General features: G+C 34.7%; 1 protein-coding gene and 1 long non-coding RNA gene across 2 annotated transcripts in view; one reads left to right on the forward strand and one right to left on the reverse strand.

Annotated features, from left to right (window-relative positions):
• The window catches only part of EYS (eyes shut homolog), a 700,592-nt gene that overhangs the window by 148,371 nt on the left and 528,292 nt on the right, over positions 1-23,929 (forward strand). The window lies entirely within an intron of this gene.
• Positions 1,719-15,495, reverse strand: LOC134416386 (uncharacterized). The gene is made up of 3 exons (XR_010027257.1): positions 15,394-15,495; positions 6,542-6,604; positions 1,719-4,259 (listed from the first exon to the last, which is right to left on the reverse strand). It is a non-coding gene; the product is annotated as an uncharacterized LOC134416386 (long non-coding RNA).

Genomic DNA, 23,929 nt, shown 5'->3' on the forward strand with positions numbered 1-23,929 from the left:
CACAGCAGTGATACAGTTAATGTTCTAGCTTAATGAGATTGATTAATTTTAAAGAAAAAAATTATGTTATCTCATCATCTTGTCACGACATTTGTTCTGTGTTTTATTTTGTTTAAAATTTGTCAGGTCCTTTTACTGATATCAATATAGCCAAGCATAAAAAGTTTCACATATATCAAAAAGCAATAAGGGTATTGTGTTTACTTTTACAGAACCCAAAATTTTCATTGTGGAAACAGTTGTAAAAGTATCAATACCATTAATTTTTTACAATTACCATAGATGGTAATTTTAAATAAAGCTACAATACAAGATGTTAAGGAATATCAGTATTTTTATCCATTGTGGTATCCTTTGTTGCTTTCTCTTTCATCTTCTGGTCTGATACAAAATTACTTCCCTATGGATGCTTTGGCCTATATTCTGTTCTTAGCTAGACTGAATATTTTATTAAAATCATAAGATTGTATGTCAAAATTCAAAATTATTTTGCATGAATGAATTATTTTTAACTTAAATTTAAAACAAACTAGTGAATACTGAAATATAGCTTGTTCAAGGTCAAGTATCTACCAGTAAAAATATTTTTCAAATATGTAGATTTCCTTAGAGACGTAAGTTATTGTCTTCAACCTATATTGGTACAGTGTGGATAACAAATGGATTGAGAGCAGCCTTGCAGGGAAGGAATTGAGGCTAATCATGGATGAATAAATGGGAGTGTTTTAGAAACTTGCATCTCAGAAAGATAACTGCATCCTTTTTGGTAAAGAAACATTAGAAAAGTTGTCCAGAGAGCTGGCAGATGCCCCATCCCTGGAGGCATTCAAGGTCAGGTTGGACAGAGCCTTGAGCAATCTGACCTATTTGAAGGTCATACCCCTGTTCATTGCAGAGATGTTGGACTTTACAGGTCTTTCCCAACTCAAACTATTCTATGATGCTATGACCCTAGGCTGCATAAGAAGAGTGGTCCCCAGGCCAAAGCAGGTGATTCTGTCACTCCTCTGCTCTTGTGAGACCCCACCTGGAGCACTCTCCTGGAACATCCCAGAATCACAGAATCAGCATCATAGAATAAGCCAGGTTGGGTGGGACCCATAAGGAGTGCTCCCAGCTCTGGGGACCCAGCACGGAGCAGACAAGGACCTGGTAAGACAGGCTGGGAGCTGGCCAGGAGTATCATCCAGGGGCTGAAATACCTCTCCTGTGAAGACAGGCTGAGAAAGATAGCATTATTGAGACTGGGGGAAAAAGGCTCCAGGGAAACCTTACTGGGGCCTTTCAATACTTAAAGAAGGCTTATAAAATGGTACAAAGATACTTGTGTTATGGGCTTGCAGCAATATGAAAAGTGATAATTTTAAACTGAAAACTGTCAGTTTAGATGAGATAAAAGGAAGAAATCTTTTATTACAAAGGTGGTGAGACCCTAGAAAAGGCTGCCCAGAGAAACTGAGGATGCCCCATCCCTGAAAGTGCTCAAAACCAGGTTGGGTGGGGCTTTGAACAATCCAGTCTAGTGAAAGGTAACACTGTTCACAGTAGAGGGCTTGGACCAGATGATCTTTTAAGGTCCTTTTCGAGCCAAATAATTCTATGATTCTATGATACTAGCAGTACCTAAGTAGTGTGTTAATAATTTATTGTTATCAATGATTAGATTTTTTTTTCTATTCTACTTTTTTTTCTTATTTCTTTTATTTCTTATTCTTATTTTACTCATTTCAGTTTTTAATGCTTAGAGCTTAGAAAAATTTTCTATTGTCTGTATTAAACATATTTTATCTGTGGCACAATCTATTCCCTGTGTGAATATATTCCCTGTAAAATTATGAAAACTAATTCAGGACATTATACAGACTATGCAGAAGTAGAAATGACTCTACAAGCTTTTAAGTAATAGATAATCAAGTTCACTTTGTGTTGAATAATATTTTGAATGCAGAGACCTTGCCAAGGGGCACTCAAGCTTTGTAAGAGGAAAAAGGAAGGTTGTTCATAATAGTAATTGCTACATATCCTGATATCTGTAGCAGCAAACAAGTTTGCAAGACTCTAAATTCAGGACAAAGAGGTGAGAAATAAAGATTAATCCTTATTGAAATGTAAAAAAAATCTGATGAAGACAAATTTAAAATTTTTTAAAGAGTATTTATGTAAATATCATGTCTGCAAAAAAAGCAGAATATGAATGAAAGGTAACTCCATTTGTCTTTTTAAGATAAATTATCACAGGGACAGGGAGCAGAATGAAGACCCCATAATCCAAGTGGAAACAGTCAGTGACCTGCTACACTACTTAGATACACAAAATTCCATGGGTCTGGATTGCATCCATCCAAAAGTACAGACAGAGCTGCTGGGAGAGCTCACCAAGCCACTTTCAATCATTTACCAGCAGACCTGGCTAACCAGGAAGACTGCAGGTGATTGGAGATGAGAAAATGTGAGGCCAATCTACAAGAATGCCCAGAAGGAGGGAATTACAGGGAATTACAGGCCTGTCAGTCTGATCTTGTTGCTGGGAAAGGTTATGAAGCAGATTGTTTAGAGTGACATCAAATGGCTCTTGAAGAGGATCAGTCTTGGATGGATTGCATATTAGGAAAAATTTCTTAACCGAAAGGGTGGTCAAGCATGGAGATAGGTTGCCCAGGGAAGTGGTAGAATAACAATCTCTGGAAATGTTTGAGGAATGTCTAGATGTGGTACTTGGGAATATGTTTAGTGGTGAAGACGGCAGTGTCACATTAATGGTTGGACATAATCTTTGAAGTACTTTCCAACCTTAGCAATCCTATGATTCTATAGGCAGAATACCAATTTTAAATTTTGGCATCTCTACTTTAGACGGCCTTTACAGATGTAAAACAAAAATTATTTTCCTCTCCAAATCATGGGCAGCAGACAGTTGAGGCACAAAATATGTGTATCAGATATATTAGAAAAGAAAAACAAACCAGAACAAAACAAACAAACAAAAAACCAAAACTCCAAAACAACCAACCAGCTTAACAACAAAACAAACAACAATAACAAAAACCAAACAAAAACCAAAACAAAAAACCAAGAAAAGAAGAAGAAAAAGAAAACAAACATTACAGGAATAGTCAAAGATATGTCTAGAGTGACTCAAAATGTTAACTGTAGCTTCAAGTAGGAGTCTGGAAGTTGTGCACAAAGCCACTTATATGAGAACTATTTAAATGAGAATAAGCTTATCCAGAACAGATAATAAGCACAAGTCAAGTGGGAGTCATGACCTAAGAGTTTTGTTTCTTTCAAATGTTCCTGATGATCTATTTTATTTATTGTATGAGAAAGGGGTGAAGAAGAAATGTTATACAGAGTTGTATGCCAGAAGGTATAATCAAAATATCTATGTCCACTTTCATATTAAAAGCTCTCATCTTCCTCCAACCTCTTGCTATTAATCAGTAATATTTAACATCACAGACCTCTGGTACAATTGTAGGGGACTGCTTTCAGAAAGGAAATGTTTAGATAAAACAGTCTTAAGCTCCTGAAAGGATGTAAACATGTTAAAAGGAATATATTGATTTGGTGTCATTAAAATAAAAGCCAATGTACAAAACAATTGACAAATTTTGACATCCCTGGCAGTGCAGAGTATAGAAAAATTTGTTCCCAAATACAAATCCAATGACCAACCTGACCACTAGTATTTATACAGGATTTCTTGGTGGGCACAGTAATAGAGGATTTTGGTGCTCCCTATTTCATATTCTGTAAATAAATATATACATCTAAATTTCTGCCCATATTTTGATGACAGCTGAGGAACAGTAGAGTATGAACAGTTTCTGGAAGTCATCAGGAAATTAGTGGATTTGTCTGGATGGGTATTTTAATGACACCCTTCTTCCCTCAAGCTTGCAGAGCAATCTGTATCAGCTAGCATGGCTGGCACCTCTTCCCAAAACAAAGTATGTAAAAAACAGAATTATCACGGCAGCTCACCTGTCTCACTAAGCAAACACTTAAACATTTCAGTAACAGAGCAACAGAGCAGTCAGATAAGAAGATTCTTCTGAGAACAAGAATGGAGCAATGTTGGAAGAGCTTGGTAAAGGGTTTCACTGTTAAAATATTACTTCTACATGGAGTTAAGGTTATGTGGCAGGAAGTTTTAACCTTAGTTCTGTTGCTGCATCTTCCTGAATGCCTGGGTCACTCACATCCCAGCAGTAAAGCAGACTCTATTACTTCAAGGCAGTGACTTGTATTTCTTACTTCTGCAACAAACACACAGAAAGGACTCAGAAAACATCTTCTAAGATTCTTAGGGTGTCCTGTGCAGTGTTAGGAGGAGGAACTGATGATTCTCATGAGTTCCTTCCAACACTTCCTATTATGATTCTATGCCTATTCAAGGCTTTCCCTCAAACTAAAATTCTGAGACTATAAAGAAAATTTGATACTAGTTGATAATTTAGACCACTTATTCTGTGTCAATTATTTCTTTATTCTTTCTATAATTTCCTCACCCAGTTTATATTTAGCCTGAATCTGACTACAGAATGCCTAATATTTTGGAATGAGTGAAAGTACGTACCCAGAGAATAAAATGGTAGGAAGGGTCCCAAACAGTCTTTAACAAAGGCTGAGATTTTATACATTAAAAATAATGTCTTTCAATATCATTTATGTGGAAAAATGATATATACATAGCTCTTGGTGGTACTCTGGATTGCCTGGTTTCAATGAGTTTGGCATGGCCAGTGTCCAGCAACCTGGACATTTGGTTTTTCTGCTTTAAATTTTTAAAAATATTATGAAGTGAATTACTATTGTAAATGTATGTAATTTTAACAAGAAGGACTTACATTGCCTTGAACACAGTACCCATGTATATAAGGAAAATTCAGTAAACTTATGGAGTAATGGACTGCATATATTTTCTGTCTTTTGAAAGTAATCTAACTCTACTGACAAATTTCTATAAATAGGGTTTGTCTATCAGAATATGCTTTGAGAGAAGATTGATTCACAAATAATGTCCTCAGCAGAACAGTTTTCATTGATTGGGGTGATAACTTCAATATTTTTCCTTAATATACTTTAAACCAGTAAGAATCATGCCTCTGTAAAGAAAGAAGTCCTGAGGTTCCCTTAGTCCTTGCTCCTGATTATGTTCAGTCTGTCCCTGCTTTGAAACATTTAAAAAAAACCAAACAGATGCTGGCTTCATGGCACCAGCTGTTCTTCCTTGGTTTATATTCAAGACTCCTGACACTGAGTCCAATAATGTTGTGCGTCTCTTTGTGATGACATGGAGGACTTTCTGCTCAGCACTGCAGACAATATCAGTTTGTGCAGTGCTGAAGCATGAACAACTCCTGTGAAAAAGAATTTAATTTAGAAATTATAGAAATGTGCTCTATAAGTTTCATAGTAAGCAGAGTTCAGTTTAGGATTCAGATAAAAATGAAAATTCAGTCTTTATTGAATAAATATACATAAGAAATTTGATATATCTCCTACTTCATGTGATGGTATCATAAGGTTTTTTAGATTTCCTTTTTACTTCTTTAGTATAATAATTTGGGCAAGATCAAACAAAAATGTGTGCAAACAATCCATATTGTTTCCTTGATATATCCCAGTTCCAGAACTGTTATGGGTCTGACATTATTGGTGTCCAGCCCAAATCTCCCTTCTTCCTCCCATACTTTCAGCACATTATAGATTCTCTATAATCTTCAGTGCCTATGAAGCATCTTGTGTGACTCATTTGACCTTTTCAGTTTTCTTAGTACATTCCCTCCCAATATAAAACCTTGTCCATTGTACCAACAATCCTAAAAAAACCGCATCTTCCATATCTATGAGAAGGGATCCTTATACCTCAATCAGTATTGCATTAAGGTGGTCCAGAGACTGCCCATAATATTGTCTTTGTGTAAGTTTTTCCTCACTCTCTTCAATTCACCTTCTAGTATGAAGTAGGAAAGCAGGGGAGAAAGTTCATATAGCCCTGTTTAGTCAGCTTGGGCTGCTGAACACAGAGATGGTCTCAGCCCAAGCCATCACTTTTGGTGTGATCTGACCCCAACAGCTGGAATGGAACTGAATTAAACAGAAGAATTTAGAGGAGGGCTGAGTGAAGTTTTTGCATAGTTCCTCTTTTATTTTTATTATTTTCCCCCTTTATTACAGCAAAAGGAGGGGCAGAGAATAGGGGGTCCTGTCTTTTCTTCCCCCAACCTAACAGGTCTTGGTGACAATATGGTATGTTTTCTGCTAGCCCTTTGTTATGATCGGTAAGGTAGAACTGATTTCTACCTTCTGCATATTTTCTTTATGTAGCAACAAACAGATCTGGGCAATCTGCAGAGGCATAACCTGTACAGAGTGAGACTTATATTTCTTATTCAGAATTGTAGGTTGACATTAGTGAAATTCCAGATAATTTATACCAGTGTAAGTGAGCACAGACTGCTTTTTTTCAGCCCACTATGTTTGAAGCCATCTTTTCCAGTTAGATGCTGATATGTTAATGGCCATTGTAACTCACCTAGATGCATTGTGTAGGGAAAGTACATCCAACAGGAGCAAAAACAGGTTCCCATCCTGAGACCTAGGCACAAATTGATGTCAGCAGGGCAGGGATAAAGGGTCACCACGCCACTCTAAATTGCTGAGCATGACTAATAAATCTAACTTGCATAGTTTGTAATTTGTCAAATTAATTTATGCCACAGCAAATACTTGTCATAATTTTGACAAAGGTGCAATTATATTGTTTCCTGATAGCAGTAGATTAGTTCCCGTTTACACCATGATGGCCTTTACACCTGCTTACACCTTTGACAGCCCTTTGCCCCAGAAAAGCCCTCCTAAATTAGTGATGCTTCTCACACATGCTGGTGGGATTTGTTCATGGCTGATCTCCGCTGTTAAATTCTGTTCTGTTGCAGAGCTTACCCAGATGTACAGAGACATTCAGCATTATACAAGAGCCCCCTGTTGACTTTAAATTCAAATCAGGTCTGTTACTCAAATGTAGATTTTCCCATTCACATTGGTGGAAGACATATACACCTATTTTATAGTTTCTAGTTATAATAACAGCATCAAGATAAAATGCATGTTGATAATTAGCACAATGCTAAGAATTTGATTAATATGATGTAAAAACTTAAATGCAATTAGAATTAAAAACAAATCAAAAGACATCTGTTTTAAATAGGCAGAGAACATTATCAGAAAAGGAGATCCATTGACTTTCAGCAGTGAAGGGTTTTCTAGAATATTTATCTTTTATTAATTGATAATAATGTTTGGTTCTATTGCCCTTTATATAAATATTCCTAGTTCTAAACATTAAAAGTTTGAAAGCCTTGTATCTTATGTGCTAAATAATTACAGTACAGAAGTCATTAGTCATATGGTTTACATAATTAGTCACACAAATTTTTAAATGCATCTTACTAGAAACATTTAGTGTGTTATAACACCTGATTTACTGTCAGATCAGCAAAATTCATAAAGTTTCAGCGCATTTATTATATGTATTTGGCTTGAAGCAAATCTGACAGCCTGCATATCCATACTGCAATCATCTATTATCTTTCCTCATACAAACAATTAAATAAAGACACATCCTCATTGTACCCACTGAAGATAAATAGGCATAGATTATTCTTTTCATTGTTTTCTTTCCTTTTTATCTTTAAATGCAGGTACTTTTTACTCCTACTTGCAACTGGAACAGCCTGCTTTGCAGTTAATTTGCTGGATGTTTTTGATTTTCTAATATAAAACTCTTCACAAAATGCTTTTCACCCTTGATTAAGCACATTCAATATAGAAATAAAATTAAATGAGGAAAAAAGAATTCCTGGCAAAGTATTTAATTAACTGTTTTTACTGTCATCACACAATGGGGACCTAAATAGACTGGAATGTGAACAGGGAATACACAACAATGCCTTAAAAGACAAAAGCTGTGATTATTCTAGATACTTATCTGCTACTGAGCTGTCAGGAGGAATTAAGATGAATTTCTGTTGATATCCATAGAGAAGAGACTAAAATACTTGAGGTACTGAAACTGAAGAAAGTATTAGCTTAAACATAAAATATCTATAAGGTATATCCGACAAGATATGTCATCGTACAAAACCTTACATTGTTTCTATTTTGATTTTTAAGGCATACATCTTGAAAAAATAGTCATTAAAAGAGTGTCAAAGTGTCATTTTCTTCACATAATTAATTTTCTAGCAAACACTAGCGAATTTAAATCTGTGTAAGTATTCCTGAGCATTTAAATGCAACCACAAATAATGATCCTTCCAGCAAGTTTTATGAATAAAGAATAGAACAGTTGTTTCTATAACAAATCCTTTTATTCTGATGTCATTATTAATTCAATTGCTAACTTCCCTATATCTTATTTAGTTTTCACTAGATTCTGCCTAATGAGTTAGGACGAGTTATCACAGAAATTGTCACAAATATGAAAATGTGTGGAAAATGTTAAAAGCCTAGCAGTTGTGGTTGGACAAGTCATCTTCCAATATTTAATTGTGGAAATATCTGATAATGAGACAGATGGCTTTCTGCACAGTTATAGCTATTTTAATGTAATGTGGAGAAATTTAAGTTGAGAACAGTCCTTATTATCCAAAGCTTAACAAATGCCTCACAATGAAGTGAGTCATCTTGCTGAGCTTTGGCTATCTGTTAGAGTAGCAAGTGAAATCTTCACTATGAAGACCCTGGCTTGGGGAAGTTAATCTGTGAGCCAAAGCCAATTTAAAACAAAAGAGAAAATCCTACTGGCTTCAGTGGGATCAAGTCCTTGGAGAGCAGCCTAAAGGACACCAATTCCAGCCAGTTTACCCACAGCATCCGCTTCTGTCCAGGCTGGAGCTGTTGTTTTTCTGAAGAACCTTCTAACTGGCACCCACAAGCCAGCTGGCTCTGGAATTGTCAGACAGGGTAATTTTGTCAGTTTTCTTTCACCGACAATAAAAAAAAAATATTTCAAAAACCTGCTGGATTGCTTCCTTGTTTTATATGCTTCAGGTTAGAAACTATTTTCAGTTATCTTAACTCTTCAGATGGTTGGACCTTACAGCTTTTTTTCTTTGTTTGATAGATTTCTTCTGGTCATCTCAAACTGCTTATTGTTTAGACATAATAATAGACTAAAATAACTTATCAACATAACTGGAAAGATGTATGCTAGTCACATGTGGTAACAGATTGTTTATTTGTGGATATTCATGGAATCAGACCAAGATTAATATATCTGTCTTAAAATATGTTTTTATATCTTCATAAAACATGTTACCAAATAGCAATAATCCTAATTTTATAGTTGTTCTGATACGATTGAGGACTCTCTTCCCTAGACCCCACATTAAAATCCATCATATGGTTCAACTATGATTCAGACTCTGCAATGCTTACATGCTGCAAAATCTTTAAAAAATCTGTCCCTGTAGAGAATTAATTCCTTGTTTAATAGCATATAGCCAAAGCAACATATGACCTACACTTCTTTTTTGCTTCAAATAAAAAACAATTGTTATACATTATGCACCTAGGTGTTTTACCTATTGATAAATACTAATTTTTGCTGGGCACTGTTTATATTGGCACTTGCATAAAGCTGTAAGCCACCTCTGGTCCAGAGTCTAGCTGCAAATGGCTAGGTATTGAATACTGCCTTTCTGAAGACTCTGACATGGAGAACTATATTTGAACTATTTCTCATTCATCTTCAGGTGACAGAAATTGCAAACTGCTTTTTCTTCCTCTGTTATGTTTATGCATCTTGCACAGACATTCAGCTGCAACATTCTCATCAGTGGTTAATGAGCTGCAGGGCAACCTACTGGCTTTCAGATTCTTCTTTTCTCTCTGAAGCCATTGTACTGCATTTCCCATTTCATTTCTCGTTTGTAAAAACAAAAACTAACACCGTTAAAACTATGAATAATGTAGGTGAAGCTTGGATTGACTTTTCAAATCTTCTCAAGATATGAGAAATTAAGTTTCTTTTTTTGTGTGCCTGTTTCCATTTCTCTCCTTTTTCTGTCTTGTCTGTGTGAGTTCTAAGATACTAGTACTGCCATATTTGTGGGGGCCATCTGTACTTACAGAACCATAGAATCATAGAACGACTTGGGTTAGAAGGAATCTTAAAGACCATTTAATTTCCACCCCCTGCCATGGGCAGGGACATCTTCCTCTAGACCAGGTTGCTCAATGCCCCATCCAACCTGGCCTTGAACTCTGCCAGGTATGGGGCATACACAACTTCTCTGGGCAAACTCTTGCAGTGCCCCAATACCCTCACAGTAATTTCGTACTATTTCTTGCTAATATATAACTTTCGTTTAGGGAAATTAATTTAAACATCTGAACAAACTGGAATTGGCATCGTGATTAACTAATAATGTAAGAACAATGTTGTAAGAGAGAGAAAGGTTAAATATGCAAAAAAACATAAAAATCTCTCATCAACAAGATTGTTTCTTTGGATGTGAAAACTGCATGGAAGAATTTTCAAAATACTTCCTCAGTTTTGCCAGTTATTAAAGAAAAACAACAGAAATACAAGTAATGGTGCAAAACTGAAAAAAAAAAAAGGAAGAGTGAATGAGTGAATGGATTGTAGTCAATCCTTGAGTGATAATGTATTTTGAGTAGAACTTAATGAAAAGTATTTCAGATAATCATTCTAACACCAAAATACTAAATGAAAAGATCCAAAAATTACGGCATGAAATGGCTAAATTCCAAAAGTAAGTATAGATATTTATGTTCAGTTCTAGACCAGTTCTTAATCACATTAAGAAAAATGCATACTGACTAGATTAGAGTAAACACAGCCTAGTGCCAGTGTGGTTATTTCTGGAATCTAGAGCTAAAGTTGTGTCAAATAACAGTTTAAAGAAATAGTGTGGATCAATTTTCTCATATAATGAATTATGTAATCATGTAAATTAGTGATAATGACAAGAATCAAAAATATTAGAACCATTTAATTACTGAATTGTAAAGCATGTTTTAACTTTAAATGAGTCTGCTCTAGCAAACTGCTTCAGCAATTGTTCGACTTCATAAAGCATTCTGCAAGTGTTTCTATAAACAGAAAAAAAGAGGTAGAGGGATTTGAGGTTGAATCAGATTGGGTAAAATCCCAATAATCTAGATTTTCTGGTAATCTCAGGGAGAAGCTTGTTGGGTAAATTCTGCAGATGTATACTGAAGAACTGTAAGGCATGTGCTAAAATGCTATAGCATTCTAAATTAATGCCACTAATAATGTTTGTATAAATCTTTTGATCTTTTTAATGCAGAGATGTAGAGGCCTCGGACACAGGCATCTCTCTCCTCTTTTCAGTAATGTCGAATGGCAGCAAATTACTATAATGCCTGTGCTATATCTTTATGCCCCACTTTGAAACAGAATGAATATTAGATTAGGAAAAATGGTGAACTGATTATGGTGTCCAACATGAGGGTGGAGCAAATCCCACACAAATCCCACATAGTGTGAGCAAGGTTTGAACAACCAGCTCCTGCCCCAGACCACTCTGCTGCTAATCCTTTGTTTTGTTCTTCTGCACAGTCTTACAGGACATACTCCCTTTCAGTCTTTAGGGATACACATAGGGATTTCTGGCCCCATTTTTGAGTGACATGCTGTGTCTCTTTAGTAGAAATCTGAGGCACTGTGCTGCTGCCTCACAGACTCTGAGAAGCCTCATAAGCACCTTCCTGAGGGCACCAATATCTGTATTTCTAGTGTGCAACCAACCCCCTCATCCACTGGCAGAACACAACATACAAAATCTCCCACTTTCAAATGTAATAAATCAGTTTCCTGTACTCTTCAGTGTCTTCTGAAAGACCATTGGTGTAGACTGTTCTTTGGTTCACCATGGGAGTAGCCTGTGGGGGGAGTCATTTGGGTTATATTAAACAAAAACAGATGCTACTCAGCCACATCCCTCTTCATCCATGTGATTTATTTTACAGCTGGGCTGGTGTTCTCTCTCCAGAAATGAAAAATTTGAGTTTAAGCTCACAATGGAGCCCTTATTTTGAAATATTTATGAGATTTTTTTTATTCTGTTGACTATGAATTTCTGCATAAAGGTGAATTCAATGCTTTGTCATTGGGCTCCAAGTCCAGTAGAATTTTTAATCACCCAAGTAACTGTAATTATATAAGTGCCTCCTCTAAAATCAATGCAATACCTCACACACCTAAACTGTACCCCTACTTAAGTGCTTTCTTGGATTCAGGCCCAAAATACTGTCATTAGAAAATTTGTCTCTTTGTATTTCAGAGCAATGTAACAATAAAGGTGTATTTCTGTAAAACGTTCACCTCTCAGATGCATGCTGTCTTTATAAGGTCAGGTTGAGTCAATGGATCACATTAATAAAAATTATAAATAAACAAAGTAGAATTCAATATGTCTATTGATTTCCTTTAAATAATTTGAGAAGCCTGTTTTCATTAAAAATGTGGACATATTTAATTAATATTTGTTTCTATTATTCTATTGTCCTTCATATTCCCATGAATTATGATTAATTATGATGGAATTTTATGCAGATTTAATTTAAACTTGAAGAAAATTATACAGCTTACTGTTCCTGCCACTTTTTTGAGTTCTAGCAAGAACTGCTGCTTGGCTGGAAGGCAGAACTACAAATTTACATCTTAGAAATAAACAGCAAAAAGTAAACGGAATCAGTAACAATCAAAAGCTGTTCTGACTTCTGAAATGGGCAAAAAGTATACATGATAAGAAGTTTGCTGCTGGAGGGAGTATTTTTCATCTTTGCTTTGAATGCAATATTTTAAACTGTTCAGATTAGATTGACTGTGTATCTTAAGATTGTCTTTGCAGGAAAAAATTCAGAAGACTCAAAACCTTCCCAAATAATTTTAAAAATACCAACTGGAGCACTGAGTTATAGGATTGCTATAATTGTCTCACTAGTACCTTCCTTTTCACATTTAACCTCTCTCTTCATACAATGACATCCTACATACAACATGTCATTTCTTTATACTTAAGCTCTTTGTAGGTATCTCTGAACTATGTTTTAAACCTTACCTGAAAGTGTGGCCTACTTTCTTAGTTTAAGCATTTGATTTTGGATCTGTTTGTTCAGACACTCACCTTAAAAATCCATGGAATTTTATGACCATCTACATCAATAACTATTCTCTTCCAGCTTACTTCCAAGTGCAAATTTAGCTAATAATTATTTATTTTTTATTATTAAAATACATAATATCCTCAGACCAAGAAAAAGCTTCTTCTATATCCAACTAAAAGATCTCTGCTGTGGAGAAGTTGGCCAGTCAAAATCACTTGTGTCTCAGTAAGCTAATTTTAATTTCAGTGAATCTTGAGACTCCATACTCTGGGTGGCATTGAAGTGTTTTCCAGAATATTTTATGATTCCCAAGGTTGAAAAAAAAAACAACAAAACAAACAAAAAATACAAACATATTTCTGCTGGAAAATTCCCTGTCCATTAGAGAGATGTTAGAATTAAGGTCCCTTGCAATACTGATCATTTATAATTCTATGATGGTTTTGTGTCACCACATTTTCTCTTAACTGTACTTGTGATGATGCCATAAATGCCAATTTTATTTGATATTGCTTATTTTCCTAAAAATAATTTCTTTCAATTATATGGTTGTCCCTCAATTTGTCTCTAAGTTGTCTCCAAATCTTGCTCTAATTGTTTTCTAGAAATACTGCCAAGGTAACAAATATCAATTTCTCTAGAGCCCTCTTATTGGGACTTTTAATGCGGCAGTAAAATGTATGTCTCTTCCCTTCAAACTTCTAAAGATTTTGTGCATTCTAAATTTTATTATAATTAGTATTACTTATCAGGGATGACTCAGATAATTATTTTCATAACCTTAAATGAGGATTCCATGTCTTCCTGGACTGTAAAAGGTAGGAAATTGAATACTTGTCATTTAATATTATATGTAAGACTAAGGAAATAGTCAATATTTCCTGATTACTGTATAAATAGGACTAATTCCTAAGTTAAAAGTAAAAATTGGTCTTGCCTCTTGAGTTTCACATTATTTTTAACAAATGCTTTAAAAAGTATAGGGAAAAATAAGTTTGCATGCATTTAAGATCATTTTGTAGCAGGTCCATATCTAAAACATTTTCCTTTTCAGTATTTTATTATTTTCACTAAGCTATTACCCTATTACTAATTTAATATTAATCTTAGTTTTAGGTCTTTGTAATTTAACTTAGATTAATTAAAAGTGATCTATTAGTCAATTCTAAAGTAATAGATTTTTAAGGTTATTACTTGCATTTGTAGTGTCACAAGTAATACTGTTTTGCTTATGCTCTCAAGACATGACTCTATGTAGAAGAACGACCTTCAGTACTTCTAGTAAGTTAAGGTGCGCTCTGCTATAAACATCTGATGAGGAAAGATTATGCTGAGATTTTACCAGATTGACAACATCTTATCTTATAGCTGCACACATGCTTCTTGAAAGCAGGAAAGGCAATTTACCCTCCACTGTGACTATTTATTAGCTTTTTAATTGTCTTGGACTACTTCTGTACAAGAAACCATTAAATCATTGAAGAAAACAAAGAATGTGCACGGTGGGTGAGAGCATCTGTGTTGATAATTTCTAAGTAAATAAATATCACCTATTCAAACACAATTTTGAACACCTGTTCAAGAGCAATTTAAGCTATTATTATATTCTTGGTCAGTTACTGTGTAAGCACTTGTTGATGGAATGGATTACTGAGAAGGACAAAACAGCAATTTCTAGTCACAACTGCTCTCAAGTTTGTGGTAGGAATACTGAGAAATGGGCATCTAGATTTGATTCCCTGGAAATAAATTTTGTCTTTGAATAAAAAAATACAGCTTTTGAGGAAAAAAAAAAGTTCACTAAAAATAGTAGTGTCTCCTGTTTTGTTTCAGTAGGTGCAAAAAAACCTGATATGACAGTGTCACAGATGGAGTGGCTTCACTCATAAAAGAGAAGCAAAAATATGCTTATTGATGTAAAACAGCAATTTGACCAAGTTTGATAGTAAAAATAACAGTGGTTTAACAAGATTCAATAGGAAAGGTATGCTGGATTATTTATTATATAGAAAATAAAGTCAGACAAATTTATCAGGGAGATATCCTCTTTGATTCAGAAAGGGTACTCTTCAATTCTAGAATTCTTCTCAAAGAAGAGTTTGGGTGCAACTGATCCTCTACTAGTCTGAAACTTGTTCAATGTTTATATCTAAAGGTTTACAGGTATACAATCTATCAATTATCTCAGTTCAAATTTCACATTTTAGTATGCAATAAATTACTTACTAAGGATCTGTTGGAGCAAGGAGTGTCTCAAACTCGTGGAGTAACCTTGAGAGGTGCCCCTATTAAGGGGAACATCCTGCTGTGAAGTGACGGTCATGCAAGAGAGCTCAAATGTTTATAGAGGAGGATAATTGAATTGCAGCAATACCTTCACGCTGCCCACAGAAGTTAATTTCTATAACACATGACTTGAGCCAGATCTTGCCCAGTGTTATTTTTGGGCAACAAGAGGGGCCTCAGATTGGCTCTTGGCTATTGTGCTCTTATCTGTCTCCCTCACACACTATGAGTGTGGTGCAACCATCACAAGTGCTACTGGTGATTATCACTTGAGCAGAGTTATGGGAAATAATAGTCAGGTAGCAGGGCAGCACTTCATCACCCACAATAAAAGGTTATCGAAATATATATATAACCTACTGAAAAGTAGGTTAAAGTACTCCCTCTTTGAATAAAAAAAATTAGGAATCAGCATGTTAAGCTTCATGCCTGAACAAATGCTCATGGAAATCAGCAAAAGGGATGTAGGGATTTGGTTTAAGTCCTTGTAAAACAAAGCTAAACTCTTACATCCTGTTAGACTATGGAAGTACAAAGGAACTTAAGTAGGTCTCAAGATCTCATACAGTGCTTTTCTACTTTATTTGTATAACAGACTGACTCTTCTCACATAGAGGTTAAGGCGATCAGTGATAGGAAGTGAGAATGAATATGGACCAAACCCTGTGCAGAAGATTCAATAAATAAATTATCTGCTGGCAGATCTCTTGTGCTTCCTTTTGGATGGGACTAGTCGAGGTCTGACATGACCTCAGATTTTATTTGCTTTATGAGTGTTTCATTTTTCTTATACAGCATAGTGATAATTCTCAAAATAATTTTTTTAAAAGCATGTGGATAATAAACACTAGGTCCTCAGAAGCTAATCCTTGCTTTTTTTTTTTCTGTGGTCTTAATGCTACATCTAACCACATGAATTTACTTTATCAAAAATACTTCAATGAAATCTTCTCCTTTTTCTGTTTTCAAGGTGATAGTTCCCAAAACGCCTTAAGGTCATAAGTGCCTGATTTCCTCTCACTGTGAATTGCAGCTAAACAGTGATTTCCCCCTCACAAAGTAGGTTGGGGAGAACTACCAAATTTTACTGAAAGTAACACCACAGATCACGTATTTAGGTACTTCAATTTATTAACTGTATTTAAGATTTCTTCTGTGTCAGGTTCTTTTATAAAAATTAAATACTTTTAGTCTTTATCTGTAACACACACCATTTTATCTAATAAATTCTGTGCTGTTGTTATATCTAAGATTTTAGGCAGCCTATTGACCTTTAAATTTAATTTTGCTTTAATTCTGCTGTCCTCCCTTCTCCCTGCAATTGATTTTTTTGTCACGGGTGCTAATTTTATGACAGTGTACTGGAAATATTTCTGAGGGAAATATAAAGAAAATGTTAACTCTTCCAAAGGAAGCATTTCTTTCACAGTCAGAAGCTTTCAGGAGTGAGAAAAAAGGTGGTGACTGATTCAATGACTTCAGTAGTTCCTGACAGCTATGTGTTTCTGTGACTTACTGTGCTTCTGAAATTAGCTGATTCCCACAATGTTTCCATGAAGAAATACATAATGTCTTTCTAAGCTCTGTTATGAGCTCCAACCTACTTTTAATTTTTAAATTAAGGCATATTATTAGTGTGATTATATTCAAAACTTGTGTAGGATATGGTCAGAAATCTTCAAGCAACTTACAGAAATCCATGTTCAGTTTGGATAGGCCAAAACTGGTTACAATTCAAAGATATTTTTGTTTGCATTATGGACTCTATATATTTTTTTACAAATTCACTTAAAAGGCTAAGTTTAAGGTTAGTTGTCGGATGTGTGTGGACAACAATATGCTAAGTTTCATCCATCACATCCCAAATCTACATTAACATTCAAGCCATCTTTTTCTCTCTGGTATTCTACCAGAGAGCTATTTATTTTGCTTTCCTTCTTAATTTACTATGTCATTCTTTCCCATTAGGTAGTTTCAATAATAAAATATAACATGCATTGGAAAATGAAATTAAATTTAACTTTCAAAGCAGGTCCCTCCAAAGGCTGAACAAATCACATTGTTTGGGATTCCTGCAGGATATCATTGTACTTAAGTGCTTTTATTTTAGACAATGTTTGTTTGATGTTTTTACTAGCATTAGGCTCATTTTTTAAATGAAAAATTTCTAACTACTTAGCTAAGAAAACTCAGAAGTATTGGCTTTTCAAACACCATTGCTTTCTGCCATATTCTCATCGCTACTGCAGAAACAAGAATCCTTGTGGACAATGTCAGGAAGTTACTTTGTCACCTGGCACAAGAGATATGAAACAATGGTAAATTAGGTCTTCATGCTGTGTAAATTTATCTTGAACAGACAGACTTCTTACCATTTTCTTCATTTTTGTAAATAAGGACATTCAGGCTAGTATTTCACTAAAGAGAAGACAGCAGAAAAAAAAAATGACCAAATATGAATTATACAAAGAGGTGAAATTTAGTATGAACTCTAGAAAAATGGAAAAGGACAGAGGAGTATTAAGAAAATTCACAATTTAGAAGTAGCATGAAGCATATTTTCTAATTTAAAGTCCTAGAAAAACATGCCTATTAATAAATTAACTACCTATAATATTGACTAAACATCAGGCATTTATGAGAAAAAAGAAAATAGTCTTTGAGTAAGGAATTAATAGTTCTTTAAAGAAAATCACTGATGACAAAGGCCACATAATCAGATATTAGAAAATATATGCATAAACAGAAATATTAGTATACTTGAAAGACCAAGCTTAAAATTATTTTATTTAATGAACTCCAAGTTGGAAATGTGTAAGAATAATTGGATTGGAGAAAGCAAATGGAAATTTAAGTAAATGAGGAGAATATACTCTATTTTTTTAGATTATGGGGACAGAAATAATTAATTTCTAGTTTTGTGGGTCTGTTTATGTATTTTATCTGTACAAGGTGAATTTCTGTGGTGGATAAATTTGCAAAGAAACATCTAAGTTCAGCCTAAAACCAGAATTTTTACACTTAGTAGAGATTAATTGAAAGTAATTCTAATAATTTATTTTATATCCAGTTCTCTTGCACTACATGTAAATAAAAACTTTGGAGTTAAGTAGTTTTATTCAGTGTAGAGTGAAAAAAGGCTTGAATTTCAGTTGCTATATATCATTAACTTGTGCTGGAGCATCATTGTCATGCAGTACAAATTTGAATGACTTTTTTTTTCCTCATCATAATTTCACACTGCAGTGCCAGAATGATAGACTCATAATGGGCTCCCAATAGACACATACAGAAATCATTTTGTCATGGTTATCTCACCTTGTAACAGCACCGAAAGCAGTTGGTCTCCATGGTCTTGCATTAAACTGTCACATCACTGTTAAAATCCTCTGTTTCAGGAAATGGTGACAGTACATCTTGAGTGCTGTGAAAAATAACGACTTCATTGCCCACACTCAGTGGCTCTGTAAAACCAGATTACTCATTTATTTATATAGGAGGAGAAAACATTTTTCAATAGCGAGTGATCGTAGCAATTAAACATTTTCTTTGCTTGTTTAGCTGTCTCAAATACCAACATTCTACAACTCCATGACTGAATTTTGAAGCAATTTTTTTTATTGTGCTTTACTTGCCCTGATTTTCAAGCCATTTTAAATATACTCTAAACATGAATTTTTTTACTCATGATTATTTAATTTCTCATTTTAAATACAGCTCAGCTACTCCCCTCAGAGGACACTTACTTAATTTTTTAAAATTTTTGGATATTCATTTTTCAATGGCTTTTTTTCCCCTCTTTTTTTCTTGACCATACTTGACACCAGTTCACTGAAATCCTAGAGGAAAGAGAAATTTATTATCCTGCTTCTGTAAGAGAAAAAATTGCACTGATTCAAATTCTTTGGCTCTAAGGTCAAATCTTTATTTTTTTTATTTAATAAAACTACCATTTTAATCATGCAACTAGAAAGCAGCATCTTTCTGTAGCAGAAAGGCATGATAATGAGCTGGACTAACTTTGAGTACTTAGCTAGCAAAATATATTTGATATATTAATGACACATCTAAGAGTGCTAAAGATAAGTGTATTATCTAGTATGACCCTTTTTCATTGTAAGCAAAGCAACATTCTCTGTCAAGGATAGCCAAATTTTTGAAGCCTATTAAAACAACCTGTTTGGTGCCAATCCAGCCGTGGTCATGGGCAACAATGCAAATGACTGTCCACAATGGATGTGGAAAATGGGGTTTTCTTAAGAACAATCCAGATAAGAGCTCTTACTGTAGTTGGTTATCCTGCTTATACCCACCCTTTCAGTGCTTTGTCTGCATTGGTTTGATTTTGGGGGAAGCTCAGGCATGCTGCTTCATGCTGAGATGCTGCTCAAAGTTATCAGTCCTGAGCATTACCCAGCACAGTCCCCATGCATACCCTGGCTTCTTTTTCCCCCCTCACACATCTCTCTGATCTCCAGGCTCCTGCCACACTTCCAGGATCTTTCTTCCAGTCAAGATCTTCAACTTCTTTCTCACCACCCCTTTTCTCTTCAACACCACATCTTCTTTGCAGGAGCTACTGTTGTAGCACCAATTAACTCTCTCTGAAACCTTGGACTGCTCTCCCTTCCCCAGTTCTCTCAGTCTCAACATATGATCAAATGGAAGATGCTCTCATGGCATCTTTACTGGATTCAAAGCCTGCAATCTTTATTTGGTCATGGTATTATCAAAGTTTACAATAAGGCCACACAATGAGTGAATATAAAAAGTTGCAGACTTTTGCTTGAGATGTTTACCCACACCCAAATCCCCAATTATCTACTGTCTGCTAGCATTTATGATTTAAGCTTTTTTTCCCCCCTCTGATAGTCACACTAAGGATTTCTATTCTGAGGAATGATTACCCAATTTCAGGGATGTCAATCCAACCAGTTTCACTGGGATTCATACTCAGCAACTTTGTCTCTATAAACTATGGAAAATTACGGAGCTTCCATTATTTCTTTACATTGTAGAATTTATGCAGAATTTGCCAGTAAGAGGCAAAAATTAAAATTCATTTTAGTTCAATCCCAAATTCTATGATCTATTTATCGTTTAGATTAAAGGTTAATCTTCAGATTATTTGTAAACTTCTGTTTGGATTTTTAGTAGTGTAAAATTTTGTCCTGATTATTTTGCTCATAAGGACAGCAAATTTAAATAGACTTAGGAATCTAAGGATCTGTGAATTCATTAATGGACTGTTGAATTATTTAAAAGAAATTAACAGAGCTCCATGTCCCCTGAGATACTTATCTGGGAAAAAATGACATCCTGTTGTGCATCTGCTGGGCAATGAGAATGTCACAGTTTCTTGCATGAGAATTTTAGCCTCTTTTACAAAAAAAGTGCTCATCTGGTTATTAGATTCCAGATGTACTATTATTATTCCTAATACCATGTTTCCATTCCATTTCTTTTAAAATTAATTGATCAAGAATATTTATATTGATGTCAGTTTAAAATCTGTTAGAAAAATAGAGTAAGACACCTCTACTAATAAAAAAAAGAAATCCCAATGAGAAAGAAAAGCAGAAACCAAAATGAAAGAATGTCAAGTAAAAACATCTCCTTAAATCCTTTTATATTGCCACTAATGCATTTTCACTAAAGTAAATTTTGACTGTAAAATATATGTTGTACTTTCTTACAACTGCTTCAACAAATTAATAATTTTTTCCTTATACTTAAGCTATAAATCTTGCTATTCTTTTCACTCAAGCTGTAAGTCCTGAAAATCACAAATGTAAGCAGAGATTCCTCAGGCCTAGAGATATAAATGAAACAATAGCTGTCCCTGTGCTTCCTGTGGTGACAGGTATGTTTAGCATAAGTCTTGGAATAGAGCTCTTAGTCCTGTCATGGCAGCTTTTTATCTGTAGGAGGTATCCAGATGCTGTTCCTTTGCCCTTGGTTTTGAAGTGGCTTTGCAAATTTGTCTGCCCTAATGACATCCTCTCAAAAAAAGACAGATACTAACTGTAAAAGAAAAAAAAAAGAAGGGGAAAATGAGGAAAGTTTTTTGGTAGGAATGGAAGAAACCACTCTGATGTTTTTCATCTTTAAACAAATATTTCATGGGGCATTGGAAAATTAGAATAGATTGAACGAAAAGCTTGGGAGATCTCCTGCTGTAGCAAAAGTAAAATCAGCAAGCCTCAGCTTGCACAGTTGATTATAAAATCATCCTGTCAGAGGACATGTTTTTCTATTCAGACCCACTGTATGTTTTGTGTGACTAGCATCTCCATCCGCAAGTCTGTCTTAATTTTTCTCTGCCAGGAGAAATCATACAGGTGTGTTGTTTTATTTTGTTTTGTTTTGTTTTTTAAATAATGGAACACCTGTACTGTCTTCTATATGTTTGTTCTTAATTCCTATTGAAATTTGTTCAACTGGCTGTCAAGAAAACTTTATCTCCTATATAAATAATTCTGACACTTGTACAAGATAATTTTAATGTGGCTGTTCTCTCCTTATTCTGAAATTTTCTGGATTTTTTTATATTAGGTTCAGACAACTGAAGGCTCAAAAAATAAAAATATTAGATGAAACCCCATTATAGATGCAGGGTGGTTTACAGAAGACAAGATAACTAAATTATGGATATCTCCCTTCTCTTCTTCACCCCATGGAGACAGTAATGGCTTAACCTTGAATGGCCAGATGTAAAACAAATCATCTATATGCAGATTTAGAACACTGAAACATCTGGTAGATGAGATTTGTTCTTTAACTCTGCTAGATTAATCTAGGTCAGTGGAATTTCATAAAAGCATAACAGTTTGCTATATTGTATCTCTTGCATGACTTTATTATTTCCTTCTTAATACTTGAATGCACCTACCCAAAAAACATATTAAAAGAGTAATTAAGATTTCAATATGTGGAAAAGCCAGAATTAATGTTGCCAGTGTGATTTCCTATACCTCTCTGTGTAAACACATTATAATCTGAAGTTGAAAAATTTATTTTTGCTTACATTATGTTGTTTCTATACATGTACTCGCATTCTCCTACATGTCAGTTAAATTCCACAATACTGGGTGTGTCTTCTGCCTAGAGGATTATTTAAGATTTTAGATTAAATGGTAATAACTCCTTTCTCTGCTTTTTGCTGGATTATATGAGTTGAGGAGACTTCTTTATTAATAATAATATTGGATGCAGTAATAGTTCAATTATAAATGTAATCTCTGTTTTTTGAGAAATTTTTTAAATCACAATCAGCCTACTAATATGTGTTCTTAATACAAAGCTGTTATGTTATTTTATGAAAATTGTTGTGCAAGGAATTTTATGTCCACTCATTAATTTTAAATGCAAATATATGCATATTTAAGAAGCTCATGGGAATGATGAGTACTTCTATAACAACCTCTAATGAATGTGTGTACTGGTAGAATCTCTTTGTTGATAAGGTTTTCTACTATGTAACTTAAATTTGTTTGTGGAAATGTCCCTTTTTACCTGTGACACTTATTCTTTACCTTCATTAGCTGTTCATATTTTTTTGTGATTTCTCTCATTGACAAAGTTAACAGAAACATTTGTATCTCCTTTCAGCCTACATTTTGCTACACCAGACAAACTAGAATTTCTGATTCCTCTGTTCTGTGGCAGGCTTTCTATTTCCCTGGCCATTCTACCAGCCTGTTTTATAGGGTTTGGATTTTGTTACGGACCTATAGAACAACCCAGTTGGAAAGGGACCTCAGACGTTCCCTTTTGATTAGAAAGGGAGCCTAGGTAAGAGTTTCTAGCACCCTGTTCAATTGTGTCCCAAAAACCTCCAGTGATGGTGAACCTACCATGTCCCTTGGGAGGATGTTCCAGAAGGTTCTCACTGTAAAACAATCTTCCTTACATCTTCTTGAAAAAGCAGAGCTTTTCTCTAATGAGACCCTTCCTTTTGTTTTGCCAACATGCATTTCAAATAGGAAATACTGTGACATTTGTCTGCCTAAAATTCAACCAGCTCTGGGGGCTGAGATGCTGTTTAACCTTAGAGTAGGTTTTTAATAAAGTAATGACCTTCCTTTGGAACAAAGACATAAAAAAATGTGATCTCAACAAGCAGAGTTCACACATCATTACCTGAGGTATAGACAGTTCAGTTTCCCAGTGCACCTAATCTTTCAATGCATAACTTGTGTGCAAGAGATTCACATAAAATCTACTCTAGTAACTGGCTTAACTTGACATTTTAAGAGTTGATACTTTAAAGACTGCAACATAAAATATTTTTCAGTTTCATGCTTTCATCCTTGAAAAATGTTTAGGAGTCTTACCACTAGGTAAAATTATTACTTTGAAGTAGAGTACCTGCATTCAAACCCCGAGATGATCCTAGACCACATTTGCATTGGTAAAATTTAGTAGAAGCTAATAGAGCCATACAAAAGCTAGATATATGTTGTTTCATTTTTAC

Source organism: Melospiza melodia, chromosome 3 (assembly GCF_035770615.1).
Source record: "Melospiza melodia melodia isolate bMelMel2 chromosome 3, bMelMel2.pri, whole genome shotgun sequence".
In the NCBI taxonomy this organism is placed as follows: domain Eukaryota; kingdom Metazoa; phylum Chordata; class Aves; order Passeriformes; family Passerellidae; genus Melospiza; species Melospiza melodia.